This window comes from Narcine bancroftii, chromosome 8 (genome assembly GCF_036971445.1).
Source record: "Narcine bancroftii isolate sNarBan1 chromosome 8, sNarBan1.hap1, whole genome shotgun sequence".
NCBI lineage: Eukaryota > Metazoa > Chordata > Chondrichthyes > Torpediniformes > Narcinidae > Narcine > Narcine bancroftii.
The window spans coordinates 149,141,474-149,161,464 of record NC_091476.1 but is presented as its reverse complement, the minus strand read 5'-3'; the positions used below and the strand labels follow the sequence as shown (position 1 = coordinate 149,161,464).

Sequence of the window (19,991 nt, the reverse complement as noted above, 5' to 3'; positions counted from 1 at the left end):
TTAACCTACAACCCCAGAACATTTTGAAGGGTGGGAGGAAACAGGAGTGCCCAGAGGAAACACATGCAGACACGCCGAGAACGTACAAATTCCTTATACACAATGCCAGATTTGAACCCAGGGCGCTGACACTGTAACAGCATCGTGCTATCCACTACACTAACCATGCCATTCCTATGCTAACCCTGCCACTCTAGGCCACCTGTAGCTGAAGGAAGGTCCAATTATGTAGTATGGCTGATCATTAGCCAAGAAGCATGGGGAATAGTTTAACCAATGCTTTAGCATTGTCTCTGTGTGTGAATATTACTCACAATTAGGCTAATACTTTCAACATTTCAACAGATGTTATCTGAGCTCAGGGAATTAGGGAATATTCAAATGAAATGCGGAAGGCCACAAAGCTGACATTACAAGTGCACTGGGAAAGTGTGGGCAGTGGTTAGAATCTTGAAGACCCTTTTTACGATTCCTTATTGATATGTTGTCATGGTGATGTATGGTACATGGCTCCCACGGCAATGGTTGTACGAGCTGCAGTCAAGGTAGCAGTAGGAAATATTGATCATCTGTGGTGAGAATGCAATGGCATCATGAAGAAAGCCTCTACTTCCTCAGGAGTTTGCGGAGGAGCTAGTGGAGTTGTTCAAGTGAACCGGAACGGACTTGAAGGGCCGACATGGCCTGTTTCCGTGCTGTAAACGGTTATATGGTTAAGAAGTAAGGTGCAACTAAGCCCCTGAACAAGGACTTCTCTATTCCATTTATTTGACCCTCATTGCTGGAACAGACAGTTCCAATTATGTGAGTGAGAAGTTCATAAAAGCTACCATAAGAAGCGTGAGTTCCTGAAGAGTCCAGTGTCAGCAAATGTGGCGAGATTAGGGAATCTTGTATGAAAAAGAATTTATCAGGTTTATCAGGGAAGAAAGCAGAGGACAGGTATAGGTAACTGGAATTGAGCAAACTAATTGCTAAAGAGAGTGAATTTTTAAACTTTGTAACCAATCTAGGAGCAAGGTTGTTATTCTCAGTGGGCAGGTGACTTGTGGTCAAAGGACACACACAAGGCTGCGGGCTGCTGGAGACTGGCTCATGGGAACTGGGATTCAGAACCATGATTCGAGAGGGTGTTTAGCCCAAGAAGGGTTCCCGAAGGGCCTCGGGTACTGAAGGCTTCCTGATCATATCGGACGGAGCTTTAGATCAGAGCTTGGGTTGGCAACAGATAGAACAGGGGTCTGTGAGGCTGCAGGAGCACTCAGACACAATACCTCAGAGGCGACTCTCTTTTATTTCTATTTTTCTTTCTGTAAGGGACATCAGGCAACACTAATGGTGAATCTTTGTCTGCCTTACCACAGACTAAAGGAAATTTTGTGTACTATTCCATTTTCTGTTTTATTACATGATCATAAAAGAATCTTGTCTCCTTGATATGGAGAAATCCTTTTACTCTGAGAGGGTGCTGGTGACCCTCTAGTTGGATGTATGGGACTGTTGTGGGCCAGCAAGATCCACCTTTGTTACTAGTGAGCACCAAGCCTCCCGCTTTCTGCTCATTTCCCCCTGTCCCTGGCGCCAATCTCCAAGCGATCAACTTTTCTAATGCTTCGCAAGGCCACAGACGAGAATGTGGAAGTTGGAGAGTTTAGGGAATAGAGCGGTGATGTCCTGAAGGACATTGACATGACAAAAGAGGAGGGCAGAGGCACATCTCTGCCTCTGTTACATGATCGTTTCCTGCATTTCATACAAGATCTGCCTGACCCTCCCTCCCTTTTGTCTGCAGCAGTAGGTGTGTGTGTATTTATGTTCCTTAAAGCACTGAGGACAGTTCCAAGGTCACCCTGCCCTCCATAGTTGAGCTTCTTCTTGCAGGAGAAGGTTCTATTTCCACACACTTGGAAGTCAAGCTTTAGGCCAACAGCCACTCGTTCTCCAAGCATTGCACTCATCATCCCTTATGCCAAGGTTCGAGAAACATAGAACATTACAGCACAGTACAGTCCCTTCCAACATGCCACTACACTATGCTCATGGCACCACTTTGGACCACAGCTTGCACTTCAAATAGGAGGTGCTGGAGATGATGGTAGTGAGGTGGGTCTTCTCCCTATCCTGGGTATTGGTGGTTCAGGGGAATTTTGTGGAGGCATTTCCAGGACTTTCACTCAGATGTTGTTCACAGCCGTGCCCAGAGGATTCATCCCTGACTCCTGGCAGCTCCAATACATAGATGGGTAAGGTTTTGAGGGATATAGGCAAATGAGATTTGCATATGGGGAATCTCAGTCAGAGTGGACCACTTGATCCAAAGGGCCTTTTACTGAGCTGCATGAACCTATGACAGGCAAGAACTGTGTGTCAGGCCTGCTGCTGATGCAGACCCTGAACCTCTCATTTAGGGCAGTACAGTTGGCAGAGCGGTTAGTGCAAAGCCTTTATAGTGCAAGCAATTGAGACCGTGCTTCAAATCTCGCGCTATCTGTAAGGAGTTTGTACGTTCTCCCTTTGTCTGCATGGTTTTCCTCCCACCCTTCGAAATGTACTGGGAGCTGTAGGTTAATTGGGTATAAATCAGGAGGCACAGACTCATGGGGTGAAATGGCCTGTGCTGCATGTCTAAACTAAAAAAAAAACTAAATTAAACTGAACTAAACTAAAAATGTAGTCTAACTACAGCTTTACCACTGCACTAAGCTTTGAAGGCTTCTCTTTTTTTTTTCATTATTACATTTTTTATTTTTCACACCATAAATCACATTAGCCATGATATACACTTTTTCTTTTTCACACATATACAGTGACTTTTTCTCCCCCCCCCTCCCTCCTCCCAAGCCACCCCCCCTCTTTGAAGGCTTCTCAATGGATTTCATCCACTTGAAACAATGACGAGTTTTTAAAAAATTGACACTGTCATCACTCCAGGTGGCTTGTACTCGAGGCTCTTCACAGAACAAAATTTGCCACCTTTATCAGAACCAGAATTAGAATCAGAATCAGAATTTATTGTCATGAACAAGTCAGGAAATTCGTTGTTTTGCAGAGGCATCACTGTGCAAACATTCATATTATAAACACCTTACAACAATAAATAATAAAATAACAGTGCACAGAAAGTAAGGCAGTGTCTTGGGTTCACTGATCATTCAGGAATCTGATGGCCATGGGAAAGAAGCTGACCTCGTGCTGCTGAGTGCTCGTCTTTAGGCTCTTGTACCTTTTCCCCGATGGTAGCAGAGTGAAGAGGGTGGTTGGGGATAGAGGCTCCTTTTTTAAGACACTGCCTCATGTAGGTGTACTCGGTGGAGTGAAGTCTGGTGCCTGTGTTAACAGACCAAGTTAACAACCCTCTAGAGATTTTTCTTGTCCTGAGAGTGGAGGCTCCATACCAGTGATGCAACCAGGCTAGAATGCTCCTTATGGTACACCTGTCGAAGTTCTCAAGAGTCTTCAGTAACATATCGAATCTCCTCAAACACCTTACAAAGTATAGCTGGTGGCGAGCCTTCCTTGTGATTGCATCAACATGGAGGCACCAGGACAGATCCTCGGAGATGTTAATACCCCGGAATTTGAAGTTCTTGACCCTCTCCACTACTGAGCCCTCGATGAGGACTGGATCATGTTCCCCTGATTTCCTTCTGAAGTCCACAATCATCTCCTTGGTTGTGCACAAGATTGTTGGCATAACACCACTCAACGAGTTGATCTATCTCCCCCTGGACATTTCCTTAGTGCTGTTTGTGATTCTGCCGACAACTGTGATGTCATCAACAAACTTGTAGATGGCATTGGCATTGTGCCAGGCCACACAGTCATGGTGTATATGAGTAGAGTTTAAAGCATCCTGCACCTCTTTGCTGGTTTATTTTAATTTTTCATTTTATTAGAATAGCGACAGGTTGGCAAGGACAACCCACGAGATTTTATTGAAATTGTTATATGCGTGACCTCTGAAGGTGTGCATGTTTGTGTATGTGCGTGTGTGTCCATGCATTTCTTGTGTGTGTGTGTGTGTGTGTGTGTGTGTGTGTGTGTGTGTGCGTGCATGTCTTGTATTTTGTGTGTGCACGTGTGATCTTGTGCCGTGTACGCCTGTATGTGTGCATGCATGTTTTGTTTGTGTGTAAAGTAAAACTTTGCCCTATACCTGCAGGGAAATCTGGGAGTAGATTTCAAGTTTCCCTTTAAATAGAATGCGCAAACGGTGAACAACACACAATATTCTTGTAGGACCCAAGCGACCCTCTTAAACCAATCATGCCAACTCTCTTTTGTGAACCCTTGGTAGAACTGCTGGGCTCTCAGCTTTGAAATCTGTGACCATTGATTTTGAAGACTGATAGCTTAATAGCAGGAAATGGCTTTCTCCTGTTTTCATTCCTGAAGAATTTCACTGCCTTCTTTGGGGGGTGGGGCAGGGCAGGAGGTGAAATGATGAATTCAAACAAATTTCAACCTTTCCCTGATTATTCTACTCATCCATGGAGATGCTCATGATGGAGCTCTTGCAATCACAGCACCACCATTATTTACCCCTCTTTTCCTGTAAAGAATTGGGCTGCAGGGAGGACTGATGGTTTTGTTCCACGGTGCTGGCTGCCATTACGTTCTTTGTTTTAGATGAACCTCCTGTCCTTGTGCAAGATGTTTTGTCTGAGAATATTCCTGTGCGATGCCTGGTGATGTTTTGTCACCTTGAGAACATTAGAAATAGGGGCAGGAGTTGGCCATTCAGCCCATCCTACCTACTGTTCCATTCCACAAGATCAGGGCTGACCTTTTCATGTCACTTTTGAACATAGAACACAACAGCGCAGTACAGGCCCTTCAGCCCTTGATGCTGTGCCAACCCTTAAAAAAATTACTAAACCCACCCTACCCTGAAACCTGTTTTTTATTCCATCCATGTGCATGTTTAAGAGTGTCTTAAATGGCCTTAATGTTTCAGCCTCCACCCCCATCCCTGGTAAGGCTCTGTGTGTAAAAAAAAAACAAAAAAAACTTACCTCTGATGTCTCCCCTAAACTCCCTCCCTTCACTTTATACATTTGTCCTCTGGTATTTGCTATTCCTGCCCTGAGAAAAAAAAGTGCTGGCTCTACTCTATCTATGCCTCTCATAATCTTGTAGACCTCTATTAAGTCTCCTCTAATCCTTATCTGCTCTAAAGAGAAAAGATGCAGCTCTGCTAACCTTGTCTCATAAGACTTATTTTCCAATCCAGGCAACATCCTGGTAAATCTCCTGTGTACCCTCTCCATAGCTGCCACATCATAGAACTAAACATTATACTCCCTAGTGTGGTTTCATCAGAGATTTGTCGAGTTGCAAAATGACCTCGACTGCTGAACTCAATCCCCCCATTAATGAAGGCCAACATCCCATAGACTTTCCTGCACTAGAACCCTTCATTCTTTATACATATTCATATCCAAGGATCTCTGTCTTGAATACACTCAGTGACTGAGCTTTCATCCCTCTGATAGGTAGAGAACGTGGAAGGTTCACTGCCCGCTGGTTGAAGATCTCATCTCAGTCTTCTGGCCAACCTGTTGTAGAACCACAGAATGAAATAGCACACAAACATGTCTTTCAGTTCTTCTAGTCCATGCTGATCTATTATTCTCCCTTGTCCCACTGACCTGCACCCTGACCATAGCCAACCATACTCCTCCAATCCATGTACCTGTCCAAATTCTTCTTAAGAATTAAAATGCCAGAAAATGGGGTTAATACATGCAGGTGTTAAACATAGAACACTACAGCATAGTACAGGCCCCTCGGCCCTCGATGTTTTGCCAACCCATATTTTCCTTCCACACTACCCCATAGCCCTCTATTTTTCTTTCATCAATGCTCCAGTCTCTTAAATGCCCCTAATGTTTCAACCTCCACCACCATCACTGGCAAGGCATTCCAGGCACTCACAACTCTGCTTAAAAAAAGCTTACCCCTGATGTCTCCCCTAAAAGTCCCTCACTTCAATTTGTACACGTCCTTCTGTGTTTGCTATTCCTGCCTTGAGAAACAGGTGCTGACTGTCCACCGTATCTCTGCCTTTTATAATCTTGTAGACCTCTATCAAGTCTCCTCTCATCCTTCTATTCTCCAAAGAGAAAAGTCCAAGTTCTACTAACCTTGCCTCATAAGACATTTTCAAATCCATGCAACGTCTTGGTAAATCTCCTCTGCACCCTCTCTATAGCTTCCACAACCTTCCAATAATGGTGACCAGATTTGTAGAGTTGCAACATGATCTCTCTACTCCTAAACTCAATTCCCCTATTAATGAAGCTCAGCATCCCATAGGCCTTCTTAACTATCCTATCAACCTGTGCAGCAATCTTGAGGAATGCATGATTTGGACCCCAAAGTCTCTCTGTTCTTCCACTCTGTTAAGTACCCTACAATTAACCCTGTACTCAGCCTTCTGGTTTGTCCTTCCAAAATGCATCACCTCACACTTATCCAGATTGAACTCCATCTGCCACTTTTCTGCCCAACTCTGCATCCTGTCTGTATCCTCTTGTAACATTTGACAACCTTCAGCTCCATTCACAACTCCTCTAACCTTCAGGTCATCTGCAAACTTACTAACCCATCCTTCTGCCTCTTCATCCAGGTCATTTATAAAAACATAAAGAGCAGGTATCCCAGAACAGATCCTTGTGGTACTCTGTTAGTCACTGACCTCCAGGCAGAATACTTTCCTTCTACTACAACTCTCTGCTTTCTTCCTGCAAGCCAATTTTTTATCCACACAGCCAAGGTTCCACTGATCCCATGCCTCATGGCTTTCTGGATGAGTCTCTTGTGGGAGACTTTGTCAAATGCTTTGCTAAAATCCATGTAGACCACATGTACCGCCCTATCCTCATCAATTTATATTGTTATCTCCTCACAAAACTTAATTAGGCTCATGAGGCAAGACCTTCCCTTCACAAAGCCATGTGGATTGTACTTCTCTAAATGCTTTTAGATCCTATTCTTAAGAATCCCTTCCAATAGTTTGCACACCACAGACGTTAGATTCCCAGGATTCTCCCTATTACAGGTACACAATCCTTTATCTGGAACCTTTTTGGGACAGTGTGTTCCAAATTCGGGATTTTTCCGGATTTCGGAAAGCCCATCCGAATTGTGCTGCCGTATCCACCCCCACCCCCTTCCAGTCACCGGGCTACCTCCCCCAACTGCTCCTTGGCCAGCTGGTCGTCTCGCCCGACCGCGATCCCTTGGCTGCCCGGATGTCTCTCCCGACCGCCGGCCACCTGGCCGCCTCCCCCAACCACCAGTCCCCACTTGCCGGATTTTAGATGTCCGGATAAAGGATTGTGTACCTGTACCTTTTTTAAAGAAGAGGACTACATTTGCCATTCTCCATTCTCCAGCACCTCCCCTGCTCCCAAAGAGGACCCAGCTATCTCTTCTCTCACTTCCCACAGCAACCTGGGGTATATCCCTCCCAGCCCTGAGGACTTATCAATCTTGATGTTTATAAGAAGATCCAATGCTTCCTGTTCCTTAATCTCCACATTGTCCAGCACAGAGGATGTTCTCTTTCAACCGTACCTTGTTCAAGGTCCTTTTCTCTTGTGAATTCTGAAGCAAAGCATTAATTTAGGACCTCCCCAACCTCCTCCACCTCCAGGCACATTTTGCCTCTTTTACCCTTTAGCGGCTCCACTTTCATTCACTTCTATTCTTCACATACGCATAGAACTCCTTGGGGTTTTCCTTAATCCAACATGCCAAGGTCGTCTCAAGCCTTTTCACATATATGAGTGGCCAAAGGGCCTGTTTTTGTGCTGTATGACTCTATGAAGGGTTTCTTTGGCTTGGCTTCGCGGACGAAGATTTATGGAGGGGGTAAAAGTCCACGTCAGCTGCAGGCTCGTTTGTGGCTGACAAGTCCGATGCGGGACAGGCAGACACGGTTGCAGCGGCTGCAGGGGAAAATTTGTTGGTTGGGGTTGGGTGTTGGGTTTTTCCTCCTTTGCCTTTTGTCAGTGAGGTGGGCTCTGCGGTCTTCTTCAAAGGAGGTTGCTGCCCGCCAAACTGTGAGGCGCCAAGATGCACGGTTTGAGGCGATATCAGCCCACTGGCGGTGGTCAATGTGGCAGGCACCAAGAGATTTCTTTAGGCAGTCCTTGTACCTTTTCTTTGGTGCACCTCTGTCACGGTGGCCAGTGGAGAGCTCGCCATATAACACGATCTTGGGAAGGCGATGGTCCTCCATTCTGGAGACGTGACCCATCCAGCGCAGCTGGATCTTCAGCAGCGTGGACTCGATGCTGTCGACCTCTGCCATCTCGAGTACTTCGAAGTTAGGGATGAAAGCGCTCCAATGGATGTTGAGGATGGAGCGGAGACAACGCTGGTGGAAGCGTTCTAGGAGCCGTAGGTGATGCCAGTAGAGGACCCATGATTCGGAGCCGAACAGGAGTGTGGGTATGACAACGGCTCTGTATACGCTTATCTTTGTGAGGTTTTTCAGGTGGTTGTTTTTCCAGACTCTTTTGTGTAGTCTTCCAAAGGTGCTATTTGCCTTGGCGAGTCTGTTGTCTATCTCATTGTCGATCCTTGCATCTGATGAAATGGTGCAGCCGAGATAGGTAAACTGGTTGACCGTTTTGAGTTTTGTGTGCCCGATGGAGATGTGGGGGGGCTGGTAGTCATGGTGGGGAGCTGGCTGATGGAGGACCTCAGTTTTCTTCAGGCTGACTTCCAGGCCAAACATTTTGGCAGTTTCCGCAAAGCAGGACGTCAAGCGCTGAAGAGCTGGCTCTGAATGGGCAACTAAAGCGGCATCGTCTGCAAAGAGTAGTTCACGGACAAGTTTCTCTTGTGTCTTGGTGTGAGCTTGCAGGTGCCTCAGATTGAAGAGACTGCCATCCGTGCGGTACCGGATGTAAACAGCGTCTTCATTGTTGGGGTCTTTCATGGCTTGGTTCAGCATCATGCTGAAGAAGATTGAAAAGAGGGTTGGTGCGAGAACACAGCCTTGCTTCACACCATTGTTAATGGAGAAGGGTTCAGAGAGCTCATTGCTGTATCTGACCCGACCCTTGCGTTAAAAGCAGAGCTGCAGCATCTTGTGCCCTGATTCATGCCTGAAATTAGGACTTGAGCAGTTCTCGTAAGTAGATGCCCTCCATTGAACTTGGGATCTCTGGAACTTGAGTACCTTTGGTCAACTCTATCATCCCAAACAGTTCACATTCCAGCAGCTTCGTAATTCATGGGGAAAGGACAGCATATACTTAACAACAAGTCATCATGTTCCTGAATAGCGGATGTTAGTCTTCTCCTTTTTGTGTGCCTTACATTTCAATTTCAAAGGCAATCTGGAGCTGTTATAGGCAGCCCACTTTATGGGGAGGGGGGTGGTGGTTGCGTTCCTGGAAAACTTTCCCAAACCATGATTTTCTACAACATGAAACCACTGTATATGTGCACGCGTTAAGAACCGCAAGCTGAAAATAAAATAAAAACTGACACGTAAATTTTGTGACAGCAGATTTTCGTTCTGCTTGTCAGATTTTAAGGAGGGATTTGTAAATTCTGTAAGTGTGAGTTTCTCATCACTGGAACTGCTGTAATGTGGGGTTTGAGTTATTATGCATGTATAATAAAGAACCACATTTCCCAGTAGGCAATGCTCACAGTTTGCACGGGGACAAAATGGAGACTACGACAGAAGTCGGGTGTGTTGTTGGTTCAAAACAGCTCAAAAAATAAAGTTGGTTAACGTGCAATTTTGTCCTTCTTCAAGGAACAAATGTAACAGAGATTGCCTGTTGATTTTTTTTTGTTTCAGCCAATAAAATGCCACAGACTCTACAGCTGGAGGCCAAGGCACAGGGCTGATAGTTTAACAAGACTTTGTCACTTGAATCAAATTCCAGACAATCTACTTTTACTTTTTGGCTGTGTGTGATGCTGGTGTGTTTTTTTTTGGTTGTTCTGAGTAGGTAGTTGTGCAGGTTTACATACCCTTCAACTCATTGCATTAAATTTTAAACCTGAAACTCGTTTTTGGAAATCATGTGCAACTTATATAATTCCATGAATATTTAGAAAGTTGATTGGTTCTCAGGAGATTAGAAGATGTGAAGTTTTGGGTTTAAAAGCCTCATTGTGCAGAGCAAAGAGGAAAGTCTCCCGCACGTTGAGGCCGTGGGAAAGAACAAATCTGGCTTGGAGGCTAGTGGGTAACACTAATATATAGGACTCTGGAGAAATCGCACCTGGAATATCGTGTACAAGTCTCACATCGGGAACAATATCTGTGTGACGGAGGGAATGCAGCAAAGTTCACAACACTGATTCCTGGGTTGGGAAGGGCTGAACTATGAGAAGAGAGTCAGCCTGTATTTGTAGTCCCTTGCATTTAGTAAAATGAGAGGTAATTTCATTGAAATACACCAAAGAGTTTGACAGGATAAATACAGCATTGATGCTTCCCCTGTGTTTGGCCTAGGAATCACTATCCCAGAATAAAAGGTTGGGGTACGGGGACTTGGAATTCTCTGCTTGAGATGGCTCCTGATATTCATTTGGAGATGGTATTTTGGTATGACACCAGAAACCCTGGCAAATTTCTACTGATGAGTGGTGGAAAGTATGCTGACTGGCTGCATCATGGTTTGGTATGGGGATACCAATGCCCCTGAGCATAAAGCCCACCAAAAGGTTGTGGACATAGCCCAGGATATCATGGGTAAAACCCTCTGCACCACTGAGAACATCTACAGGGAACCCTGCCATCAGAGAGCAGCAGCAATCATCAAGAATCCACACCACCCAGCACATACTCTGTTCTCACTGCTGCCATCAGGAAAGGGGTGTAGGTGCCACAAAACTCGCACCACCAGGTCAGGAAGACCATTTAAGAGTGCTGGTGTCAGGATCAAATGGGAAAAGAAAATGGAGTTGCTGTTTGTGCCCTTCACAGGGACATGAAGGCCTAATGTGGGTTCTTGCCACCAGCCCTGCATTTATTTAGCAATTGTGAATATTCTGTGCAAATCACCCAGGGTGCCCAGGTGTCTGTTGCACAGCCCAGTGTGTGGTCAGCAGGCATCCCATGCGGGGTGCCACAGTTTGGTCCGCAGCACAATGCTGGGCCAGCCTGGAGGTCGAAAGGGCTCAGAGACACAATGGTGGGACGAAGCCAGATGAGGTGAGCACGAAGGATCCGTGACCCAGAATCACGTGATGGCTGGTACGGAATGTCGGTCTGACACATCAAGAATCAAATGGAATATTCAACTTCTGCCATTAAATTTGCCCTGATAATAAAATACCTGTCAATCTCTGCCTTAAATACACCCAACCCCCTTCCTTCCACAGCCGCCTGAGCTTCTCATGGGCCAGCAACTCTCTCAGTCAGCAGCGCTATCCCGGATGCCCTCACTGCTCATTTCTCTCTAGTCAATGAAATTCTGTTGGTTACTGTATGAACCTACCCAAAGATAGGTCTGCAGCAGTAGCGTATTCAGGTTGTAAAGTACTTGATATATTCTGAATTTGTTTTCATGTAGTAAGAGACAACCCTCTCTGATGGTTTAGGAGCCCATTGGTTTTTGAAACATCCTATTGAAGCAGTGGTAGTATTATTTGCACGGTGATGATTCCAATGGTGTTCCATTGGGTGTTTTTATGGAGGGGCGGGGGTGCTGCTTTGAGGCTGGGTCCATCGGTGGAGATAAATGTGTACTTACCTTTTCATAGAGGAGGCCTAAGAGGCTTTGCTTTCATGAAGAGCGGCGCCTTGTTACGTCCGCTGGAGCCGATGGAGGCAGGGCCATAGCACTGTCTGTCAATATGACAGCATACACGGCATGCAATGGCCATCTTCGTACCCATAATACTCCCACGCAGTTGAAACAGCTCTGGGAATCACAGAGCGGTTCCAGCTGCGTGGGAGATTATGGGTAATGAAGATGGCCATCGATCCTTCTTCTGCTCACCACTGGCCCTCCGGCATGCCAAGGGACTCTGACCTCCAGCACTTATGTGGTGTTACTGCTGCAATGGCTGGGTCCTGCGTCGTGGGCTGAAGGGATCATCACAGCGTCATCAGCCTGCCCTTAGCCAGCCACTTGCAGTGACAGTAGATTTTTGGAGCTATCCCATGCCTTCTCACATTTGCACTGTGGCCAACCTTTTTATTCTGGGATAGTGATTCCCAAGTCCAAACACAGTCAGGGGAAGCATCGACTCTGCATGCTTTTAATAACAATTGGAAATAATACTTTTAAACGAGAAAGTCTGCAGCTGCTGGGTTTGAGTACAATACACAAATGGGCTGGAGAAACTCAGCAGGTCACATAGCATCTATAGGATGCGGGTAAATGGTAACCAATGTTTCTGGCCTGAGCCCTTCGTCAGATGAAGGGTTCAGTCCCAATAACTTGGCATATTAGAAATCAATATTCAAGGGTGGAGTGACAGATTTACCATCCTGTCTTATGACCTGAAGGTATTCCATGAAATAGTTAATCGTACACTAATAGTTTATGACTAATTTGGCCAATAAATGTAGTTTAATCTGGAGGGTCAATTCCTATGAATATAACTAATTACAGAAATGGAAGTGGTCAACGAAAATAGGAAACAATCCAAATGTATGACGTTTGTGATCATTCTGAGTCAACTGTATAACAGTATTGTCAGGCTATTCAACGAGATTAAAGATCTCCCTTTCTTGTGTCTGGCTGCTCTGTGGTTTAAGATGTTTATTTGGTCATCACATTCCTGATGTATAAACCAATAGCTTACATCATTAATAGTGTATGTTCCAATTTTCCTTGGGTACAAAGACCCATGTCCTCTTGGTCTTGGACCTCTGGTTTTGCAATGAGATTGTGGTTTTGGGGAAGGTAAACCAAGTCAAGGGATGTAGAGTGAAAGGGAAGGCAGGCAGGTCAGCTCCCTCCAATGTCTGTTTATGTGGAATGACAGTCCCCTCCCCATTCTCTGCATACAGTCGCTTGACCACACACACACCTTCCCAATGTGTTTGACACTAGTTGGATGTCCTGTCATCAGACATTGGCCAGCATACCCCAGGTCTGCAACATCTGGTGAACACAAACATGACACTGGGACAGTGGGGGGTGCTTTGCTGAGGTCAGGGTATGTTTTGTTTGGAGATATGGCCAAGGTTCACTGCACCTCTGGTCTGCAGCATACCCACTGAAATGTTTATGTTCTCTGGAAGTAATGGTGACCAATCTCCCAAGACCACTGAAACCAGCCCTTGGTATGAGAATCATACACATTGGAGGGACCTTCAAAGCTCCACAGGACCTCTCAGTGGAATGTCCAGTCAATGCATTGATGCCATCACACTGACAAGTGCTGCCTTGTGTAACTCCTTCACTGCCATGGGTGAACAAGGATAATTGGTCATTCATATTCAGAAATTATTTTAAAGATAATGATGGACAACTGTAAAGTTTTCCTGTGAGGCAAACTCTCTGTGGTGTGTGAAACATGGAGGTCTGCAGACGCTGTAATTGTAGTAAAAACATCAAGTAAATGCTGTCACACACTGGTACACAGTTGCCGAGTCCCCCATCACACATTGAAATTCCCTGCCCCATTCTCTTTTGACATGTCTTTCCATGGTCTCATGCACTGCCAGACTGGAACCACCCGCAAATTGGAGGAATATCACCTCATCTTCCATTTGGGCACACTCTAACTGGATGGCATTAACAATGACTTCTCAGGATTCCATTAAAATCCTCCTCATCATTGTTCCCCTTTCTCCTTTCCTCTAGTTCTCCCCTCTCTCTCTCTCTCTCTCTCTCTCTCTCTCTCTCTCTCTCTCTCTCTCTCTTCCCTTTTCCCTCTGTCTCCTTTCACAGAGCCAAAATCAATTCTCACATTTCCTCTTATCACATCCAATTAATACCTTTTGTCTGTTGGTATGGACTCTTACCCCTCCCATTCTCCCCCCCCCCCCCCACCCCATTCTCTCCACTGTCTTTATTCTCTCCCCTGCTGTTTTTTTGCTTATACCTTGAAGAAGGGCTCAGGCCTGAAACATTGGTAATATATCTTTACCTCTTATGGACGCTGGAAGACCGCCTCCATCGGCTCCAGCGGACGTAACAAGGCGCTGCTCTTCATGAAAGCAAAACCTCTTAGGCCTCCTCTATAAAAAGGTAAGTACACATTTATCTCCACCGATGGACCCAGCCTCAAAAGCATTTACTGTGTATTTTTACTGCTGCAGTCTAACCTTTTCCAGTACAGAAAACAATGGCAGCCTACATGGAGTTGGCAGCAAAGGGAGTGGATGAAGTATTGAATTATAGTGGGATGCTGAGTTCTTCCTCCCTAATCATATGCAGGGGTGGGACTATCACTGGTAGGGATGCATGCAGTCAGTGTAGCCCAGTCTTCCCTCCTGGCTTACTAATTGCAGCTAACCAACTTTCCAGGAATTGAATAATTTCTGGGTGCTGATTGACTGGGCAAATGTGAAAAGTCATGGAGGAGTTAAATGGTGTGGTTAGAGTGATTAAATACTTCTGTTACTTATGATAAAAATGAAGATGGGAGGTAAAGTCAGCTGAGCAGATAGAGTGGTCTACAGCAATAGGCCAGATGATGAATACTCCTGACAGTTAACAAGCCTCATCCACGAACTTGTTACCACTAGATTATTCCTTTATTTTTCAGAATCCTAAATCCTCTGGACATCTAAAACTCTTTTTTTCTGCATAACACTGCCTCTTTCGCCCATCACCTGCTGTACTTGCTGAGGTAACAAAGGCCCACTTGCTGTTGAATCTCTCCTGCAATCTATATTCTCCTCCAACCATGCAATCTCCGAGATGTAAGCACTTCTCCAACTTTTAAGGTTATTTTATTGTTGAGTAATAAAACAGATGTAATATTACTCAAAATTGCATTTAGTCTGCTAGAAAGCAGACAAAGATTTGCCATCAACAGAAATTGCCCTGCTTTCCCTACAGTCAGAGAAAGAGAAGCAAGGGCCCCTCAGAGGCACCGAGTGTCCGTGGATTCACCTCCAGGAATCATCAAGTACAACCCAACAAAACAGTATTATCCGGTCCTCAGTGCAAAACATGCAGACATACAACCAGACATAACACTCATACTGTACACACAAACCGCTGGTAACCTGAGCTCCAGATCCAAACCTCCAACATGATCAAGAAGTCCTCAGTGCCCTTGATACCCTCTTGCATCCTGATAACTGGTACCTTTTGTCGAACTAGTCTCCAGCAGTCCACAGTCTGGTGTGAGTCCTTTGATTGCAAGTCACCAGCAGCCCACAGACAAGTGTTAAATTCTCGTCTTGGGGCAGCATGGTTAGTGTAGCAGATAGCATAACGCTGTTATGATCGGGACCAAGGGTTTGAATCCTGCACTGTATGTTCTCCCTGTGTCTGTGAGGGTTTTCCCTGGGGGCCCTTGTTTCCTCCCACCATTCGAAACGTACCAGAGGTGTAGTTAATCGGGTGTAAATTGGGCAGCAAGGACTTGTGGGCTGAAATGGCCTGTTGCCATACTGTGTGGTTAAATTTAAAAAAATTTAAAATTCGTGTCACCAACAGCCCACCGCTTGTGTGTTCTTCAAGAGCTTTTGATCTTTACTAAATTTTAACCTATCATATTTAGAATTCCCTCCTTTAACCTCTGCACCACCACTTCTCTCTCCTCTTTTAAGACATTCCTTTAAACTTAGCTCTTTGGTCAGGATATCCTTCCTTTGCCAAGAACCAGGTTCAATAGTTTGCTATATTTAAGGTGCACATAGTTCTTAACATAAGTTTTCTAATCACTTTTCTTGTGGTCCAACTGACTTATTCAGTTGTCAAATCCACCTTAGCACCGGACCTATCTCGGTTAAGCAGATTTTTCGGATATTTGGGAATTTTCTCTAAAGCAGCCCAGTAGCATCAGCTGTTGCCGATCCCCGACATATCCCCAAGCAGTTGCCGATCCCCAATGTCGCCAGTCCTGCCCAGGAGCCTGAGGTCTCACCTCGCCTGTAAGTGGTAGGAGATTGCACAGGGATTGTTCTCAAGCAGAATTTATGTGACCCCGCTGTAAGGGTATTTGACAGAGGGAGCAGCTCGGTCAAGTGGGGATAGGGTGCGGCTCAGGTGGACAAGCGGAGAGAGAGCAGCAGCGTGGCTCGGGTGGGTGAGATGGGAGAGAGCATGGATCGGGTGGGCGAGCGGGGAGAGACAGAATCATCTGAGAATACCACAATGAAATTTATCACAGTTTCAGTAACTCATGGCAAAAAAATGACAATTTCTAAATAAATAATCTGTGCTCTCCTTTCCTTTGACTTGAGCACAGTGGTCATTTTTTTTCAACTTTTTTTTTTCAAATTGTGATGTCATGTCTCACCCGAAAAAATTTTTTTTCGGATATTCGGAATTTCAGTTGATCGATTTTTGGTTAATCAAAAACGCACTGTGTTTGTTTCTTTTTAATTCCCCACTTAATTGCCTATCCGGACTGATGCCTCTAAGGCCTGAAAATCTATCACAGCCTTATCCCAATCCTGTTGCCAATGACAACCATTAGCTGCTATCAGGAAATGGCAGTCATCACATATATTTCTTCTTTATTGTGCATCTGGTTCAATGTAACTTAGATAAATGGAGCTGCATTGTGAAACTCACCAGCACACTTCTATCTTGCATTTTGGAGTCCTCGTATAAATACAAATGCCTGAATGTGGATGGAGCAGTTTTAATTTGCTCTCTGTGCATTCAAGGTTCCTCTGCATGACCCATTGGGACCATAATTAACTCGACCATATTACTGACATCTTTCAGGTTTTTAATGGACAGAACAATTAATTGAAACATCACCACCTTTTGATCACAGAGCACCTCTCAGGGTGAGGTCATTAAAAACCACAGGGAACAAACTACATGTAAACTGGAGACAGAAGGAAACACTATTTTCAAATAAAGAATTTTGAAGTAATCATTTGCCCTGTGAAGTCAAAAAGGAGTCTATTTCAGGGGAAGGAGTTTAATGGACTTTACTTTCTCTGTGCAGCAGTGCATCCCCTTCAGGCTTGTAATGTCTCCATCTCTTCTGCACTGTTGCCTCTTGCTTCATTGATGACATGTCAGCAGCTTATTCCATGTTGGAGACCAATAGCCTGACAGAGGGTGGTCTTGTGAACACACGAGCCCATTTTGGCAGATGCTGGCAGATTGTCCCAGAGGAGGTGGCATGATCCTCAAACATTCGCTGTCTCTAATGGGATTTTCTTTCTTTCCCTTCTTTCTTGTGTTGTGCAATAAGGTGCTGGAGTATGGAGCACGTAAAAGAAAGCTTTTCACTGTATCTCAGTACTCTGACCCATGATAGATATACTAAAAAGATAGATAGGATTTTGCCTCACAATGCATTGGTACCAATTCTCTCCCATGGCTGGACAGTTTGAGACACATCAACTGAACTCAGGCTGAGCTTTTCAAGTGCCTGTTCTTTGTGCCAGATTGTTGTTTGTTAATGCTTTCCTGGGCATCCTTCCAAGGAAGTGGCACTAAGTAAATGTAATCTCTTTTGTTAGTCTGCATTAGTGAGCCACATAGACAGTTTAGTCCTGTGTTGTAGATCTGCCTTCAGTGTTCCTTTACAGTGAATGAAGCTGAATTTATAAACATACATCTTCCCTTCTGTGAACTACTGTAGAATCATCGCTTTTGGACTGGTGGTGTTGATGATGACATCAACTCGCTGAGTCAATATAAACCTCCCCTCATCTCTGACTCTTTCCCCAGTTGCCTTAAGTCTGTGTCTTCTGGCTATCAGCTCCCTTGCCATGCCATTGAATACCTCTGCTAAGTCAGAGCCTTCTTTGTTCAATGGTCCGATTTTGCTATTGTATTAAATTTGCCTTCAGATCATGTGAACAGTGATTGTTGAAAATAATGAAGTGCAGCTGTTGCAATGTGACTTTTAAATTCTATTGAACATTTTCTTTTCATCTTTTTTTTGCTGGTGTTGGAAATAAAAAGAAGCACTGTTCAGAAAAAAAAAGCTACATTTTAAGAGCCCCTTTATGAGCTTGGCTGCTCAAAGCTTCCTTTTAAAATTGCATTTACTCTTCTAGGGGAAAATGATTTCACCTCATACTAAGCAGAGCTAGTGAAAGGCTGAAGATGAACATGACTGCTTATGGATGGCATTAACATCGACTCCTCCAGTTTCCGTTAGAGAGAGAGAGAGAGAGAGAGAGAGCTACATGGAGAAGAAGGAGATGGGGGTTTAATGGAAACCGGAGGAGTCGATGTTAATGCTAGCCAGAAGCAGTCATGTTCATCTTCAGCTTTCAGCTGTCTCTCTCCCCATTTTTCCTTCTGCCTCCTTTAATAGAGCCAAAATCAATTCTCACCTCTCCTCATATCCAATGAGCATCTTCTGTTGGTCTGGACTCCTCCCCCGCTAGTCTTCAATCTTTATTCAATGCCTTCCTGTTCTTTGCTTTTACATTGAAGAAGAGCTCATCCCCGAAGCGTCGGTAATGCACCTTTACCTTCTATGGACGCTGCGAGACCAGCGGAGTTCTTCCAACATTTCTGTGTGCTTCTGAATGAACAGTTATGAAAAAATGACCCTGCATCACATGTTACCTCTGAGCCAATATTTGCCCTGTGGTCCCCACAAGGCAGACACCATCTATGGGAGTGAAATAGAACGGTAACAACAATGAGTTTATTGTCACATACATAAGAACAATGCATCAAAATACTTTTGTGAAAAAAACCAACTTCAGTAGCATACATTAAATCAATAATTCTCATCGGAGGTCCCATGGCCACTCTGGGGACCACAGCAGTGTTATTTTTTCACCTCACGTAACATCAATATTGTTTTAATGATTTTATGCAGTCGTTATGAGAGAAGTACGGAAGAAACCAAAATCTGACTGCTTTGCAGGGAAGGAGACTCGTAAACTTTGAGCAGAGTTTTGGGGGGGGGGGGGTGGTAGGGAGGGGTCTATATCTGAAAAAACGTTAAGAATGGCTGCACAGGAATTGGAAACAATGTCTCCTCCTCATGATCATTAATGCAGGCTCACCTCAAGGATGTGCGCTTAGCCCACTGATCTACTCATTATACACCCACGACTGTGTGGCCAGGCACAATTCCAATGCTATCTACAAACTTGCCGATGACACCACAGTTGTCGGCCGAATCACAAACAGCAATGAGGAAGCGTCCAGGAGGGAGAGAGATCAGCTCGTTGAATGGTGTAATGACAACAACCTTGCACTCAACATTAACAAAACCCAAGGAGAAGATTGTGGACTTCAGGAGGAAATCAGGGGAACATGATCCAATCCTCATCGAGGGCTCAGTAGTGGAGAGAGTCAAGAACTTCTAATTCCTGGGTATCAATATCTCCGAGGATCTGTCCTGGAGTCTCCATGCAATCATGAAGGCTCACCAGCAGCTATACTTTGTGAGGTGTTTGAGGAGATTCGGTATGTCACTGAAAACTCTTGAAAACTTCTACAGGTGTACTGTGGAGAGCTTTCTGGCTGGTTGCATCACTGCCTGGTATGGAGGTGCCAAATCTCAGAACAAGAAAAAGCTCCAGAGGGTTGTTAACTCAGCCTGCAGCATCACAGGCACTAGCCTTCACTCCATCGAGAACATCTACAAGAGGCAATATCTTAATAAAGCAGCCTTTATCCTCAAAGACCCCTACCACCCAGGCCATGCCCTCTTCACTCTGCTTCCATCAGGAAAAGGGAACAGGAGCCTAAAGACGAGCACTGACCGGCACAAGGACAGCTTCTTCCCCGCTGCCATCAGATTCCTGAATAATCAATGAACCAAAGACACTGCCTTACTTTTCGTGCACTATTTAAAAAAAAAAATTATTGTTGTAAAAGTGGTTATATGGATGTTTACATTGTGACGCTGCTACAAAACACTGAATTTCATGACTT

General features: G+C 44.8%; 1 protein-coding gene and 1 long non-coding RNA gene across 7 annotated transcripts in view; one reads left to right on the top strand and one right to left on the bottom strand.

Annotated features, from left to right (window-relative positions):
* The window catches only part of LOC138741361 (syndecan-3-like), a 235,729-nt gene that overhangs the window by 125,469 nt on the left and 90,269 nt on the right, over positions 1-19,991 (top strand). The gene's annotated exons all lie outside the window — the stretch shown is intronic.
* Positions 1-19,991, bottom strand: part of LOC138741360 (uncharacterized) — an 86,892-nt gene that overhangs the window by 64,521 nt on the left and 2,380 nt on the right. For 2 of the 5 annotated variants that reach the window (XR_011343468.1, XR_011343471.1), the window contains 3 exons: positions 18,428-18,711; positions 14,089-14,179; positions 5,283-5,558 (listed from right to left, as the gene is read on the bottom strand). This is a non-coding gene — a long non-coding RNA (uncharacterized lncRNA). Of the gene's footprint in view, positions 1-5,282; positions 5,559-14,088; positions 14,180-16,849; positions 18,031-18,427; positions 18,712-19,991 lie in introns of those variants that run through there. The other 3 variants (XR_011343469.1, XR_011343472.1, XR_011343470.1) reach the window with 3 other exon arrangements.